Source organism: Podarcis erhardii, assembly GCF_964252035.2.
Source record: "Podarcis erhardii genome assembly, chromosome: 7".
Taxonomy (NCBI): domain Eukaryota; kingdom Metazoa; phylum Chordata; class Lepidosauria; order Squamata; family Lacertidae; genus Podarcis; species Podarcis erhardii.
In genome coordinates, this window is record NC_138511.1 from 78,891,193 (window position 1) to 78,908,434 (window position 17,242).

Below are 17,242 nucleotides of genomic sequence, written 5' to 3' on the forward strand. Positions count from 1 at the left end.
CTTACAGTGACTGTGTTAACACTCAGGATTGTATCCCAGGCATCTTTTCTTTTGCTGGAGGAAGCCTCCAATTCTTTCGGATGCAAGCTGAATGCTGCAATACTGACCTATGCAATGAAAACCCTATTCAGTGTAAGGGCCCTTGTATTTTGGACACTTTCTGTATCAACAGTTCTTGCCCAGAGGCAAAATATAGAACTTCCTAAAGAAAAAAAAGTAATAATAAGTCATTTGCCATATTTTTTGTTCTATTGGACGCAGTTTTTCCCCTCCAAAAATTGAGGGTAAATGTGTGTGCATCCTATGGAGCGAATGCAGGCTTGTGCCATAGCACAAGGGAGAGGCTGCACAGGTCTATGGCTTCTCTCTGGCAGGAAGAGGTTGTGCGGAGCCTGTACGCTGCTCTTTGGGGCTGGGGGGGAAAAGATTTTTTTTATTGATTTCCCCGTCTAAAAACTAGGTGCGCCCTATGGTCCAGTGTGCCCTATGGTGCGAAAAATACAATATATTCCACCAAGTGTCCATTCTTTTACATATAAAGATAAAGGTAAAGGGACCCCTAACCATTAGGTCCAGTCGTGACCGACGTTCATCTCACTTTATTGGCTGAGGGAGCCGGCGTACAGCTTCCAGGTCTTGTGGCCAGCATGACTAAGCCACTTCTGGTGAACCAGAGCAGCACATGGAAACACCGTTTACCTTCCCGCCAGAGCGGTACCTATTAGTCTACTTGCACTTTGACGTGCTTTTGAACGGCTAGGTTGGCAGGAGCAGGGACCGAGCAATGGAAGCTCACCCCGTCGCAGGGATTTGAATTGCTGACCTTCTGATCAGCAAGTCCTAGGCTCTGTGGTTTAAACCACAGTGCCACCCACGTCCCACTCCTTTAAATATAGCCATTCCATAATATATGCATAATATATTTCAGCCCTTACAGAATGTGTATGGAGACTGAATGTGTATGGAGTAAGCCTGGATCCTAGAATCTATGGGCAAGCCTGTTTCATCTCATAGGCTGGTAAGGATCAATGCCAATCTGCTTTTGTCCTGGCTGGCAGAATTGTCAATCTCATTTCACACAATTCAGATCACTCTCATGCAGAAGCAGGTAGACACCAAGATGCGTGTTCTGGGAAAGACCTGCATATGTTACATACAGAAGCCATACTCATGGGCAACACTCAACAATATTTATATTAGATTTTCCCAGCTGGAACATTTGATGACACATTTAAAACACCATGCTGGGGGGGGGGGGGAGTGATAACCCTTTGTACGAACTGGAAAATAAGGGCCAGAATGGACCGGTTATGTCAAAATAAATGGAATCCACCTGCTGACCATAAATTTCATTTTGCCAGTTCAACCTGGGAGTTTTGGTCCACTGCAGTGCCCATTCTGTTTCACGAGGAATGCAAACGATTGTGTGGTCGTCGACACCCATAACTGCCCTATTAGAGGGACTAAATGCATAACATTTGCTGGTATAATGCAGCAAGGTGAGTAGAACTGCCAATCAGCAGAGGGTGGGGATGAGGGAAAGCAGCTTTCAGCCATCAGCAACCTGACCCTTTTCTGACCAAATGTGATAAAAGCAAAGGATGGGGTGGAGATCTGTGTTTTATTTGAGGGGATGAATTTAAAGTTTTCTTTACACTGCTTGCCCCATTCCTCAGTCAATGGCATGGTGTTGACCCACCCCCAGACAGTCCTGGGAAATTCCTGATCGCATGGAAACAAACATGTACAAAGCTGTCATTCTTATTTTGAGTTTCCACGTGCCTTGGAGGGATGTTGTATTGTGGGATTTGGGGAAAATTAAATTGGTGGCTAAATTCGCAAATGTGGGCTTCACCCAATAGCCTTGGTCTGGTCAGAGTAGAAGTAGACAGGGAAGAAAGGGAAAGCAGGGCTTGTGGAAAGCATCAGAAGTGGGCTGTTCTCAGGTGCAATGGTCCTGAAATATACCTGAAATCTGAAATGGTCCTGAAATCTTGTGAATTTTCAGGGAACATAACAGGGGTGGGCGTTAAATGGTCCTGCAGGTTGCCCAAGTGTGCCGGGTCCTTAAGTCCACCCTGACTCATATTAACATTCTTCTCTTTCTAGTGGGTTCAAGTCAAGTGTCAGCTGCTTTCAAAGGATGTGCAACACCAGATTTCTGTAATTTCATAACAACAATCCCAACAGGAGTAAAGCAAAGTCTGAATGGCTTGGTGTCGTTCAATGTCACCCAAGCGACATGTGTTGATGCCCAGCCATCATCCTATACTTCTGGCCTGTAGATGTGCCCTTTGTGGGACTTGGGAGGAAACTGTGCTATCAGCGGCAGGGTGTGGAAGATCTCTGGAGATGCTGAAGATGCCTGAGGCAGGTGCTAGAGGGCAGGAAATTGAGATTTGGGAGCTGTAGTTAGAGAAAATATGGCACAGGTATTTCCATTTGAATTGTGATCTGAATAAATTGATAAAGCAGACAAATTCTGTTTCTTGCATTGGGGCTTTTCAAGTGAATAATTTCTATGCAGTGATGGCACAATGAATGTTAGCTTCTGAAGGCCAAGAATGAGAAGAAAACTGAAAATTGTAATCTGGGATATTAATAGTTTCCCCCTAATGGCACAGGTTTTAGTTTTGTTTTTTCTTTAGTAGGGGGAACTAGTTCCACTAGGAAAGCTGAATGAAGAGAAAAGCATTACACTTTCTGGCTTTGTTATGTGCTCAGTCTAGAAGGCTCATTTTTCCATTACACCACTATTATCTGCAAATATGTAAAGAAACTAGAGATCAGATAAAAGATCTCAGTTGTCTATCCAGTTACATCCTGACTTAACTAGTGACTGATTTCTTTGGCTCACCCACCCCCACCATTCAAATGTTTCCAGAAGCTTTGATTCTGAGGAATATTCAATTAAAAATTCACTAGCAGCTTGTACCTGGCGGTTCTCAGTAATTCCAAGGAACCAAAAATCTGTACGGTTTGGATAGGTCTATAGACTGAAACTTCCTCATTGATGTCAGGAACTCTCAAGACAAATTGTCCCAAAACGATTCACATTCTAAAGCCAAAACACAGGTGTAGCATGAAAGCCGAGGTCCAGACATAATCCAAAGTCAAAACACAGTAAGTACTTTGTTTCTTAGGGGTAAAGGCATAATGCAAAGTCAGATCCCTTAAGGGTGCCCTGAACCCAATCATGTTTCTGTATACTTAATGTGGGGTGCATGAGTTGTTAGGGGAGGGGTTTTACCTCTGGTGGAGGACACGTTGTGCTCATTCTGGGGTAGTTTGTCCACCTTTGCCCCCCTTGCTCTCAGCTCTCAGCATGTGACAGCATCCACACCCCAGGAAATGGCTTTGAATGGCTAGCTAAACCAGGTGAGGGTAGCCGTTGGGTCTCAAACCTTTGTTGAGTTAGGCATTTCCCCTGCATGCAAAGGCAAGTTCTGGCGGATTGAGCAGATGAGAGCAATGGTTAAGAAGGTATTCTTTCTTTTTTTGCACATGATGTAGAGGGAAGTGAGGGGCAGATGGGGAACATCAGCCTGGGAAAGCAGACCATCTAAATGGAAAACTCTGACCCTAAACCTCCACTGCTTTGTGGGATATCTTCAGGAGAAGAAAAGGCTTAGGAGTAAACCCTACACCAGTGGTTTTCAACTTTTTTGAGTCTACAGCACCCATGACCAACCACATTCCTTCTGTGGAAGCCACTTACAATGGGGTTCCATTACAGGGCATTGCCCTGTTCCACTCCTGTCCCATTCCGCCCCACCCCCTTTCAGTGCAGTTTTGGGTGCAGGTATAAGTGTTACCCGCACGTGCCAATTGCACACAAGTGGTGATCCCCATGTACCTGGTGAAAACTTGTGTTGCTTGGTCATTTAGCAGTTTTAAGGCTTAAAATTTAAGCAGTAGAGCTTTGAAAAAGCTTTTTTAAAAAATGATGAGTCATCCATTTCTCTGCAAAATATTGTATTTGTAAGTTGGGGGGAATGAAAACAAACTTAAATAATGAAAAAAATATACTCTGGGAAAAATTACACCAACAGAAAATAAAGACACAAACAAATGTACAGTGGTACCTCAGGTTAAGAACTTAATTCGTTCTGGAGGTCCGTACTTAACCTGAAACTGTTCTTAACCTGAAGCACCACTTTAGCTAATGGGGCCTCCTGCTACTGCCACGCCGCCGGAGCACGATTTCTGTTCTCTTTTTTTTAAAAAAAAAATTTATTAAGTATTTTGTTAATACAGTAGAGAAAAGACAGAATAAACAAATAATGAACAGAAAAAAAGAACAAACATAAAATTTAACATCTTGTAGTACCCATCTTTTCTTCATCCTTTGGACTTCCTCACATCTCTCGCTCTTGCGTTCCAAATTTATAAAACTTTAGCCAGCAACTTATCACCTTGTTTCAATTCTTATTATACACATTTCCAGTGCTTTGTCCCTAACTTTGAATATTTTTTTTCTTGGTCTTAAATACCTGATTTTAACATAATGTTTATTCAAAATTTATTTTTCTCATAAAATTCACTCATTCTCATAATCTTGTCAACTAACTTTATGGGCCCTGTTATTTTCAAATCTCTCATCCTTCTTAACACTCATATAATTTACAATGTTTTTGTAGATAGTCCTTAAATTTCTTTCAGTCCTCTTCCACGGCTTCCTCTCCCAGGTCTCGGATTCTGTCGGTCATTTCTGCAAGCTCCATGTAGTCCATCAGTTGCATCTGCCATTCCTCCAGCGTGGGCAAATCTTGAGTTTTCCAATATTTGGCGACGAGTATCCTTGCTGTTGTTGTTGCATACATAAATATTGTTCGATCATTCTTTAACACCCTCTGGCCAACAATGCCCAAAAGGAAGGCCTCTGGTTTCTTGGGAAAGGTATACTTAAATACCTTTTTCAGCTCATTATATATCATTTCCCAGAAGGCCTTAACCTTAGGGCAGGTCCACCAGAGGTGAAAGAACGTTCCTTCAGTTTCCTTACATTTCCAACACTTATTGTCTGACAGGTGATATATTTTTGCTAGCTTGACTGGAGTCATGTACCACCTATATATCATTTTCATAATATTTTCTTTCAAGGCATTACATGCCGTAAACTTCATACCGGTGGTCCATAACTTTTCCCAGTCAGCAAACATGATATTATGCCCAATGTCCTGTGCCCACTTTATCATAACTGATTTAACCGTTTCATCCTGTGTATTCCACCTCAGCAGCAAGTTATACATTCTTGAAAGTAATTTGATCTTAGGTTCTAGCAGTTCTGTTTCCAATTTCGATTTTTCCACCTGGAATCCTAACTTTTTATCCAGTTTAAAAGCCTCTTTAATCTGAGCATAGTGTAGCCAATCTCGCACTTTATCTTTTAATCTCTCCAAACTCTGCAGTCTCCAATTGTCTCCATCTCTTTCTAGTATTTCCCAATACTTTGGCCATTTGACCTCTATATTGGGTCTTTTCACTGCTTTCGCTTCCATAGGTGATAACCACCTTGGGGTCTTGTTTTCTAATAAGTCTTTATATTTTGTCCAGACATTAAACACTGCTTTCCTGACAATATGGTTCTTGAAATTCTTATGAATCTTAACCTTGTCATACCATAAATATGCATGCCAACCAAAAGCATTGTTAAATCCTTCCAAATCTAACACACCAGTATTTTCAAGAAGCAGCCAGTCTTTCAGCCAGCAAAAAGCTGCTGATTCATAGTACAACCTTAAGTCTGGCAGGGCAAACCCCCCTCGTTCTTTAGCATCAGTTAGTATTTTAAACTTAATTCTGGGCTTTTTGCCCTGCCAGACAAATTTAGAGATATCTCTTTGCCACCTCCCGAAACACTCCATTTTGTCCACAATCTGTAAAGTCTGAAAAAGAAACAGCATCCTTGGCAATACATTCATTTTTATAGCAGCAATTCGGCCCAACAAGGAAAGTTTCAATCTTGACCAACTTTCTAAGTCCCTCTTAATTTCTAACCAACACTTTTCATAATTATCCTTAAATAGATTCAGATTTTTTGCTGCTATGTTCACCCCTAGATATTTAACTTTTTTCACCACATTTAGCTCTGTCTCTTTCTGAAACCTCTCTGACTCTGAAGTTGTCAATTTTTTTTCCCAATACCTTAGTTTTTTGTTTATTTAATTTAAATCCCGCCACCCGACCAAACTCTTGAATCAGTTGTAATGCCCTTTTCGTACTAGATTCTGGCTCCTGTAAAGTCAGAACTAGGTCATCTGCAAAAGCTTTGAGTTTGTACTGTTTCGCTCCGACCTGAATTCCTTCCACCAACCGGTCCCCTCTAATCATATTTAGGAGCACCTCCAGGACCGAAATAAATAACAGAGAGGAAATAGGACAACCTTGTCGTGTTCCTTTTTCAATTTTGAACTCTTCTGTCACCACATTGTTAACTATCAATTTAGCCTTTTGATCTGAATAGATTGCATCAATCCCATTTTCAAATCCCCGTCCCACTCCCATCCCTTCCAGGTTTTTCTTCATAAACTTCCAAGAAATGTTGTCAAAGGCCTTCTCCGCATCTATAAATATTAGCACTGCTCTTGTATTAATATTTGTTTGCAGAAGTTCCAAGATGTCAATAATATTCCTTGTATTGGCAAACAAATGTCTTCCTGGGAGAAAGCCTGCCTGATCTTTATGGATCACATCATTTAAAACCTTTTTAAATCTGTTTGCTAAAATATCTGCAAAAATTTTGTAATCCACATTGAGAAGGGAAATGGGGCGGTAGTTCTTAAGTTGTGTCTTTTCCAATTCTGATTTAGGTATCAATGTGATGAAAGCTTCTTTCCACGTTTCTGGTGCTTTCTTCCCCTCCATAATCTCATTGCAAACCTCCATTAGTGGGTGTATCAAGTGGTCTTTCAATGTCTTATAATATTTGGAGGTAAGCCCATCAGGCCCTGGGGATTTGCCCAATTGCATGTTCTGAATGGCAACTTCGATCTCTTGTGATGTTATTTTACAGTTCAGGATTGATCTGTTTTCTTGAGACAGCCTTGGTAATCCATTCTTTATCAAAAATTGTTATATCTCCGCCTCATTTTGCGGCCCTTGGGTATATAATTGTTTAAAGTATCTCTGGAAGCACTTCCTAATATCCATGGGGTTCTGAATAATTCTTCCTTCAATCTCTAGATTAGTGATCGTATTCAATTTTTGTCTCTTTTTCAACTGCCATGCTAGCAGTTTCCCGCATTTATTTGCCGAGTCAAATGATCTTTGTTTCATCAACTTAACTTTCCACTCCACTTCCTGATTTATCAATTTGGAGTATTGTGCTTGGTGAAATTTAATTTATTTCAAAATCTCCTTTGATTTCGGTTTCACTCTTCTTCTCACAATCTTGGATTTTCTCCAAAATCTTATATTTTTTCTCATTTTGAGCTCTTTTCTTTGCAGCGTTCTGTTGTATCAGAAACCCCCTCATGACCGCCTTACTTGCATCCCAGATGATTCTTTTTTCCACCGTAGTGTTCAAGTTTATCTCAAAATAGTCCTTCAAAGCTTTTTGGGCCTTTTTGGTAATCTCCTGATCTCTAAACAGATTGTCATTCATCTTCCATCTAAAGGAGCCGGTTGGGATTAGTCTCATGTCCATCTTTACAGCGTTATGGTTGGAGCAGGTCTTTGGGCAGATTTCCACCTTTCTTGTCTTGGGTGCCAGACCTCTAGCTATCCATATTTGGTCGATTCTTGTCCATGTCAGTTGGGCTTCAGAAAAGAATGTTCCCTCTCTTCCCAGGGGGTTCTTTGTCCTCCAGATGTCAATCAAGTCCATATTGTCAGTCAGTTCAAAAAAAGTTTTAGGTAGTCTGCCATCTTTTGTCACATTTTGGCTTTGAGACTTGTCCATGTTAGTTGATGCCACCCCGTTCATGTCTCCCATCATAATGATGTTGTCATAGTCCAGATAGTCCAGCATTATCTCGTGCAGCTTCTTATAAAATTCCGATTTCCCCTCGTTTGGTGCATAAATTCCTAATATCAAAAACTTTTCTCCCTGATTTTGTATCTCAATTGCCAAAATTCTTCCTTGCTCATCTTTAAATAGAAATTTTGGTGACAGGCTCTCCTTTGCATATATCACCACTCCTCTTTTCTTAACTCGATCCGAAGAGATAAATTTTTGGCCTAATCTTTTGTTTATTAGCACTTTTCTGTGGAGCCTAGTCACGTGTGTTTCTTGCAAGCAGATAATGTCCAATTGTTCTTTTCTCAATATGTGAAAGATTCTTCTCCTCTTTTCCGGGGAATTGCAGCCATTAATGTTCCAACTCAGAAGTTGCAGAGACATCCTGAACAAATCTGTTATTCCTCTAGTGGTGGTATCTTTTCCGGTTCTTCAGATCCCGAGGGTGCAGGTGCAGGTAGTGATCCAGACCCTGAAGGTCCTTCAATCCCTTTCTGAAGGTTCTCTCCGTAGGCCCTCAAAAATTTATCTTTATCCTTGGCTGTTTTAATTTTAACCTTCTTCCCTCTAAAAGTAAAGGATAATCCTTGGGGGAATTCCCACCTAAAAACAATTGAATTACACCTCAGCAATTTTGCAAGTTCAGTATAGGTGGATCTAAGGTCCAAAAGTTGTTTCGGGATATCTTTGTAAATTTCGACTCTTTTATCCAAAATATCCAATGACTTTGCGTAATGTAGGCCTAGTATTTTGTCTCTTTCCTCCTTAGATCTCAAAGTAATCAAACAATCTCTGGGCTTATCTTTCCTTGCTACTCTTCCAAGTCTAAAAGCAGTCACAATCTTAAAATCCTTTTCTTCCTCTAAAGGCCGAAACTTGGAAAATTATTTTGTCAGGAACTCAATTAAATTCCCCTGTTCAAGTTCTGGAATCGACCTCAATCTCAAATTATTTTCCCGATTCCGCAATTCAATCATAGACAAATACGCCTGCTGTTCACCAACCAGTTTGTGCAGTGGTCTTACCTCTTGTTCTAATTCTTCAACTTTTTGGCTGGCTTCCTCAGCCAATTTGTGGTTTTCTGCGGTGGTCTCAAATAACCTTCCAATTGATTGGGTGTTCAATGCGACTTGTTCAGTTAATTTATTTACACTGGCTGTATTTTGTTCAATCTTAGCCGTTTGTTCATCCGCTTTCTTGTCCAAAGCTTCTAATTTTTCCAAGATTCTCTCTAATACTGAGCCAGATGCTCCTGCAGCCATATCTTCCGGCAGTGGTTGCACAATTCCTACTTCTTCTGCCGACAAAACAGTAGGGACAGATGATCTGCGCGGCTGTGAAGTTAAATTTAAAGTTGTTTGTCTAGCTTTCGCTTTAGCCGCTCTTGTTCTTCCAGTGCCACTCATACCAGTTTTGTCTACAAGTCAAGGTCAAACCAAGTTGTTCCCATAAGAATCCAGCTGCCCAGAGAATAAACAGTCAAATAGGAGGAAAGGAAAGAAAAAGCAAAGTCACATGCAACTGTAAATCCAAAGGCCTCTAGGGGGAGTTCAAATATGTCTTGAGGGGAAAAGCCAAATTGTTAAAATCCAGTTAGTTTCCACAGCCCAATTTAAATTCCAAAGAACCTTCAAATTTTCTTGCAGTTAGCAGAGTTGGTTCAAGAAACACTACAATGTCTCTAATAAGTGCCAGAGAGGATGTTTCAATGTAGCAGATCCACAAAAACTCAGATTGTAACAAGCCCAAGTTGCAAAGTATCCAAATCTGCACTCTGACAGTTCTACTAATCAGGCAGCTCCACTACCTGGGCTCTCAATAAGGTTGTAAACTCCAGAAGAAGAGGTAAAACACAGTCCATAAAAGAAATAAGTCACTTAGAAAAGTTAAGTCCTGATTTAACTTAAAAGCAGCTTCAATGGATGCACAGATTGGTTGTTTTTAACGCCCCTTCAAAGGCTCCAGACATCAAAGTCTTTTGCTTTAGATCTTAAACAGAAGCGGAAGACGGACTTCCTGTTTACGTTCCCGCTTTCGGCCGAATTTGTAAAGATTTTTTTATTTCCAGTTGTCTTTTCTTACTCACGGGTTGTTGCTTTTCCAAATTGGATGTTTCCAGGAAGAAAGGTCAGCGCTCACCGACAGCGGCTATGCGGCTTCACACCACAGGAATAGCGATCGACTCACAGCGCCGCGATACCCCCTCCATGTTCAGAGACCCCTTACGGGGTCCCTTCACCGTTTCGGGGGGCGCTTCTGGTGCCCACCGAGTCCCACGGCCACAGGCTCTTGCTGCCTGTGGTTTTCCGGTATGGGTCTCCGCTTCGCCGTAGCGGACGACCCGTTTCTGCGGAGCTCCCTCTTCGCAGTTAGAAGAGGGCAGCCATTGCCGTTCGCGCCACCTCCGGAAGTCATGATTTCTGTTCTCATCCTGAAGCAAAGTTCTTAACCTGAAGCACTATTTCTGGGTCAACAGAGTCTGTAACCTGAAGAGTATGTAACCTGAAGCGTATGTAACCTGAGGTACCACTGTACTTTGAAAAACTGATATACTGCAATGGTGATGTAGTTGGGTAGGGGAGACATTTCTTTCTGGCCTGAGATGACTCTGGAGAGGACCAAACTTTGTGACTTTTGGGTTGCTGCTAATATTACCCAAGTATAGACTCTGGGGTAAATTAAATGTCTTACAGATGCCTCCATCTCCATCTAAATATGTGGCTGTGCAATCAAAGAAAAATATCTGGTTGCCCCCTTTGGAAGAGCTGGATAAAACTGAAGTATTTCTTCTTCACCAAACCTTTATTGTTGTTGTTGTTTAGTTGTTTAGTCGTGTCCGACTCTTCATGCCCCATGGACCAGAGCACGCCAAGCACTCCTGTCTTCCACTGCCTCCCACAGTTTGGTCAAAAAACCTTTATTAGGCATTACAAATATAGGCCATCAAAAAGCATCCCTATATAAAATTATAAAAGATAAAGAAATAAACAGCCATGTAAAAATATGTAAAAATGAGGATTTTCACTGGTCTCAGTAAATAGTGCCATTCACTACTCTTGGAGATACTATTGTTAAAAACTCAGCCACCCAACTTCCTGTTTGGCTGCCATGGCAAAGGCTGCCCATTACACGGGAGCCTTTTTGTATGTAATTTTTGAGGATGAGATGGGAGTAATCATCCTCCCAACCCCCCCCCCCGGGGCGGGGGGGGCAGCTTCACCCGCAGATTGCCCAAGACCTGCTCCCAGTCAGGAAGGTATGAGGGGGAAAGGGGCACTGGGTGTAAAGCGCAGTGTGGTTTTTGGGCAACTCTCCAAAGCCGTTGCCACAAGCAGAAAACACCTGCTTTTTAAGATGAAATTCACATAATAATCAACCAAAGAGGAAGTTACTTTGCACAAGGCCCTTTCAAATCATTGGGAAGTCAAGCAACACCACAGCTGTGCAGGGCCGAGCTGACATTCCACATGGGTAGCCCCAGCCATCCAGGTGCTTGCATGCACTGTTGGCATTTGCTGGCAAGTAGAAGGGATGAAAACAACCCCTTCCCCAGAGCAGGGATGAAAACCCTTTTCCACAAATGGCACCCCCCATCCCCACCCACATCTGTGGTCAGCTTTAGCCACCCACTGTTGGGATTTACTTGCGAGTAAAAGCCGAAGTAAGCACCAGAGCAGTCCTCCATTGCCATTATCATTATCAGGTAATACCTGGCTGGAAAGGTGCCTTACAGCTGACTCTGTGCAGGTAACTCCTTTCCAACAGGGCTCTTTCTGCTTGCTGCCTTTACTCTTCAGCCAACATGCCAGAAATTGAGATTGAAGGGGGAGGAGGCTGACAACCCTACACAAATCTGGAGTCCCTAAGATGGCTGGATGGCAACTCCTGTACCCAAACTGGTGCCTAATGTGTTGTTCTGCTTCTTTTGGACCACATCAGCAAAGCCTTGAAGGGTGTCTTGTCATTTGGGAAGCCCAGGACCTTCATATACAATGCCCAGGCTTGCACTCTGGGGAGGTCACTTCAGTGCTGCTAAATCAAAGGTTTGACTTCACCTCCAGAGGTGCACACCATTGTCTCTTGAGACAGATGGATGCCAACATAATTAATGTGTTGTCCCCAACTGCTTCATCTGTTTGGACTTAAAGTTCCAAAGAGCAACCATACCATGCCACTGTCAAATGCCAGATAAATTCCTCCCTGCAGTGTGAAGTAAATAATAAAAGGGAAGACACTGCGGCCAATTAAATACCCCTCCTCTAAAATTCCTTTTTAAAAAAATAACATTTATTAAAGTTTTGAAAGTTACAGAAAGAAAAAAGAAAAAGAATTAAGCATAACAAAACCATACAATACAATACAAAGACAAAAATATTACAAATACATAACAAAAATAAAACGGAAACAACTAAAAAAAAGAAAAAAGAAACACAACCAATACTTTCAATGTTATTAACTTTCTTTTACTTGTTTCAGGGACCTCCTCACACCTCCCCTTTTTTGTATTCCACTTCGATTAATTGTTTCAGCAAATCCTTTCCATCTTCCTCAAATTTCTGTCCTATCATTTAACTTAACAAATTCTAACATTATTTTTTTCCTTTAAATCAATTACAATCTATTGTACTTAATTCTTTATAACATTTCTGCTAAAGCCATGTAACTTCATTCCAACATCTTTCTAACATTCCTTAATTTTACAATATTTCTGTAGATAATCTTTAAATTTCTTCCAATCTTCTTCCACCAACTCTTCTCCCTGGTCTCGGATTCTGCCAGTCATTTCTGCCAATTCCATGAAGTCCATCACCTTCATCTGCCATTCTTCCCGGGTGGGTAGATCTTGTGTCTTCCAGTACTTTGCAATAAGTATTCTTGCTGCTGTTGTAGCATACATAAAGAAAGTTCTATCCTTCTTTGACACAAATTGGCCAACCATGCCCAGGAGAAAGGCCTCTGGTTTCTTCAAAAAAGTATATTTAAATACCTTTTTCATTTCATTGTAAATCATATCCCAGAAAGTCTTAATCCTTGGGTTTTATTTTCGAGCAAGTCCTTATATCTTATCCAGACGTTAAACAGTGCTGACAATATGATTTTTAAACGCTTTATGTGCTTTGACGTTATCATACCACAAATATGCATGCCAGCCAAATACATTGTTAAAACCTTCTAGATCCAGCATGTCAGTGTTTTCAAGAAGCAACCATTCTCTCAGCCAGCAAAAGTCGGCTGATTCATAATAAAGTTTAAGGTCTGGCCGGGCAAATCCACCTCTTTCTTTAGCATCAGTTAGTATCTTAAATTTTATTCGTGGTTTCTTGCCCTGCCAGACAAATCTAGAAATATCTCTCTGCCACTTCTTGAAACAATCCATTTTATCCAAAATTTGCAATGTTTGAAACAAAAACAGCAACCTAGGCAATACATTCATTTTTATAGCAGCAATTCGGCCTCGCAATGATAGCTTCAGATTGGACCATATTTCTAAGTCCTTTTTCACTTCCATCCAACATTTCTCATAGTTATCCTTAAATAAGTTCACATTCTTGGCAGTCATATTAACCCCTAGGTATTTCACTTTCTTAACCAGTGTTAATCCTGTCTCCTTCTGAAACCTCTCTCTCTCTCAATCACAGTTAGGTTTTTCTCTAACACCTTAGTTTTCATTTTGTTCAGCTTAAAACCCACTACCTGACCAAATTCTTGAATTAGTTCCAGTACTCTTTTAGTACTAGACTCTGGCTCCTGTAATGTCAATACCAAATCATCACAAATGCTTTCAATTTGTACTGTTTAGCTCCGACTTGTATACCTTTAACCAATTGGTCCCTTCTAATCATGTTTAAAAGCACCTCCAGGACTGATATAAAAAGTAATGGAGAGATTGGGCAACCTTGTCGTGTTCCTTTCTCTATCTTAAATTCTTCCGTCACTACATTATTCACAATTAATTTAGCCTTTTGTTCTGAGTAAATTGCACCTGTACCATTTCCAAACCCTTGACCATGAAACTCCAAGAAATATTGTCGAAGGCTTTCTCCACATCCACAAATATCAGAACTGCTTTAGTATTAATATTCACTTGTAATTTCTCTAAGATATTAATTATGTTCCTTGTATTGTTAGACAAATGTCTGCCCGGGAGAAAGCCCGCTTGATCTTTATGAATTTCTTCCACTAACACCTTTTTTAGTCTTTTAGCCAAAATATCTGCAAAAATTTTATAATCCACATTAAGCAAAGATATGGGGCGGTAATTCTTAAACTGCGTCTTCTCAGACTCTGTTTTCGGTATAAGTGTAATATAAGCTTCCTTCCACAACTCTGGTGCCCTTTTCCCTTCCAATATTTCATTACAGACTTCCTTCAATGGTTGTATTAACCATTCTTTCAAGGATCTGTAGTATCTTGAAGTCAAACCATCCGGTCCTGGAGATTTACCCAATTGCATGTTCTGTATGGCCCCTTCCACTTCCTGATCTGTTATTTTATAATTCAACATTAACTTATTTTCCTGAGAGATTTTCTGTAATCCATTTATTTTCAGAAATCGATCAATGTCCATTTCTTCCTGCTTCTCCTGTGTGTATAGTTGTTTAAAGTACCTCTGGAAGCACTTTCTGATCTCAATTGGGTTCTGTATATTCTTTCCTTCCACTTCCAAATTCGTAATAGTGTTAAGTTTTTGTCTTTTTTTTAATTCCAAGCCAACAATTTTCCACACTTATTTGCCGATTCAAATGTCTTTTGTCTCATTTGTTTGATCTTCCATTCTATTTCCTGATTCATCATTTTCATATATTGTACTTGATATAACTTTATCTCTTTCAGGATCTCCTGTGATTTTGGTTTTGCTCTCAGTTTCTTCTCTCCTTCCTTTATTTTTTCCAGGATTTTATCTATTTTTCATTCAGGGTTCTCTTCTTAATTGCATTCTGTTGTATCAGAAATCCTCTCATAACCGCTTTGCTTGCATCCCAGATTACTCTTTTTTCAACAGTGGTGTTCATATTTATCTCGAAATAATCTCTTAAGGTTTTTTGGGCCTTCTTAGTCACCCCTCCTCTAAAATTCCTACTGCAGGTGTCAGAGGAACAGAGGAATAACTGCAGTGTTTTATTCTGCAAGAGCAATGGCTACATTTTGTAAAAAGGGCTAACCAGAACTTTCTAGCAGGCATAAGGCAGGTGCTCCAATGCTGGTAATCTACCAAACTGGAGTCAAATTCATCTTACCTAAAGTGGCAAAAATGTGAAAAAGGTCCAAGCATTTCTTACAGAAGGGACACAGATATGGAATAGTGACATCCATTTTGATCCAATCTGCCTGCTCTACTGTGTGCATGAAACACACTATAAATGCAGGATGTGATGAATATATAGTCCCAAGAGGACCTATATTATATTGAGTTCAAATAAAAAGAGGCAGTGATCTGTGTGAAAGACAGGTCCCCCAAACCCAATGGCTCAGATCCTTGTGTTGCAGCTGGGTCTAACACCCCAACCCTGCCAGCTCCACCCCCCATTCCTTCTGTCAACTAGACTGGGACAGGAGAGTGTAAGATTTTGAAGAAGCAAGAACTGAAAACAGGGATCTCTGCTCTCTGATCTTCACAGTTGCAAACTTGCTCAATAGCAAGCAAGAACTGGATTTAGTATCAAGGCTGTACCCAAATCAACACACACAAATTTGACGTGAAGTAGGTTTATTCAGAAAGAAGCGATTGCAGTCTAAAATGGGACAAAATTGCCCATAAACCTACAATGAGAAAAACCTGGCCTTTAAGACAGAAAACCCAGATAAAACAGCTGACACAGTTCAGAAAAGACAACCCTGCCAAAAGTTCACAGATGCCCTCCCAGCCATGAGACTTTTTGCAAAACGGCAGAAACAGGATTTTTTTAAAAAAAAAAGAAAGGAAAGAAAACCCTGACCACCTTCAATAGTTAAAGAAAGTAAGGCAACTCCTCTCAGTCAAAAGGTTTTGTGATAGTGTGCCACAAAAGAATCCTAAAATCCTCTCTCCACCATTCACAGTGGATTAACACCAAAGTCTGTAGCAGAGGAAGAGCACGCCCACTTTTTTGCATAGATAGATCTAGACAGGACAACACGGTTATCTTCCCTGTGGGATTTTTATGTGTTGAATCCTCCCCCCCCCCCCGCCGCCAATATTCTTCAGAAACTGCTGCTGCCAGGGACACAAAATAAGAATGGCCACTAAAGGCCCTATTTACATAGCTCTGTTTTAAAGGTTGGCTTAAAGATGAAGAGAATCAGATCCATAAACTGTATGAATTAAAGAATAGCAACAATGTCCTTGCCAAGCTTAAGAATGAATTTTTTTTAAAAAAATAAATGAATTCTGGAAGGCTAACTAGTTGACCATCCAACATAGCTTGACTGAATGGGTAAAGTCCAAGAGATACCCACTTGCCTGGATAAGAAGGACACGTAATGTACACATGGACCCTCGGGATATGTTTGTGAAAATGCGAAGAACACAGGCATAACTTGGATTCTCATTTGGCAAAATTTCATGGTGTTTCTGAAAAAAGATTGCACTGAGTTTCCAAAGTGATTTGTGTTCCGAAATCACATCATGTGCTTTCTGGGAAAACTCTATTTGGGCTAGTTTCCACATCTCACTAAACCAGTTGTTTGCCTGTGCTGCCTGAGGCTCAAACCCTGACTTATATATTCCTCTGTGTAAGCTCAAAGTTGCATGTGTTGCCTTTTTTGGGGACCAGATCGTCTAGAAGTCCTCCTTAGCTTTTGATCATCCCAACACCATGAAGACTTTCCTGTGCATGGGCCTCCTGTGCATGGGCCTCCTCTTGACCTTGTTTTCACTAGGTGAGTAGAAACCAGGCTATAAGATACGATAATCTTTATTATCATTGTCCCACACAGAACAACGAAATTGAAAAATGTACATCAGACATTCAAAAACCAACAAAGACTCTCCTCCTGCAAGAGAGGGGAGTGGTTGTGGTCAGGAGCCGGACTCCGCCTCAAGCAGGGGGCGTTAGCCCCCTGCCTACCACTAACCTGGCTGGCGCCCAGTCCCATGGGCAGACACCCAACCAGGTGCCTGCGAGGGGGCGTGTTTAGCAGCCTAAATTGCTGTGGCACCAGCCTTCCTGCCTCACTTTTCGTCGTCCCGTCGCGAGCCACCCACCCTCCACTCCCTTAGAGCTCAGGGTCTCAGTTTTCTTTTGGCCTTGCTATGGACCTTAGGTTGATCGCCCTGGTTGTCCAGGGGGCCTGGTAGGAATT

At 41.1% G+C, this 17,242-nt stretch overlaps 2 long non-coding RNA genes across 2 annotated transcripts in view; both read left to right on the forward strand.

Annotated features, from left to right (window-relative positions):
• Positions 1-17,242, forward strand: part of LOC309346252 — a 195,887-nt gene that overhangs the window by 128,468 nt on the left and 50,177 nt on the right. The window lies entirely within an intron of this gene.
• LOC309346239 lies at positions 33-2,934 on the forward strand. The gene is made up of 3 exons (XR_014158511.1): positions 33-132; positions 1,362-1,499; positions 2,110-2,934. It is a non-coding gene; the product is annotated as an uncharacterized lncRNA (long non-coding RNA).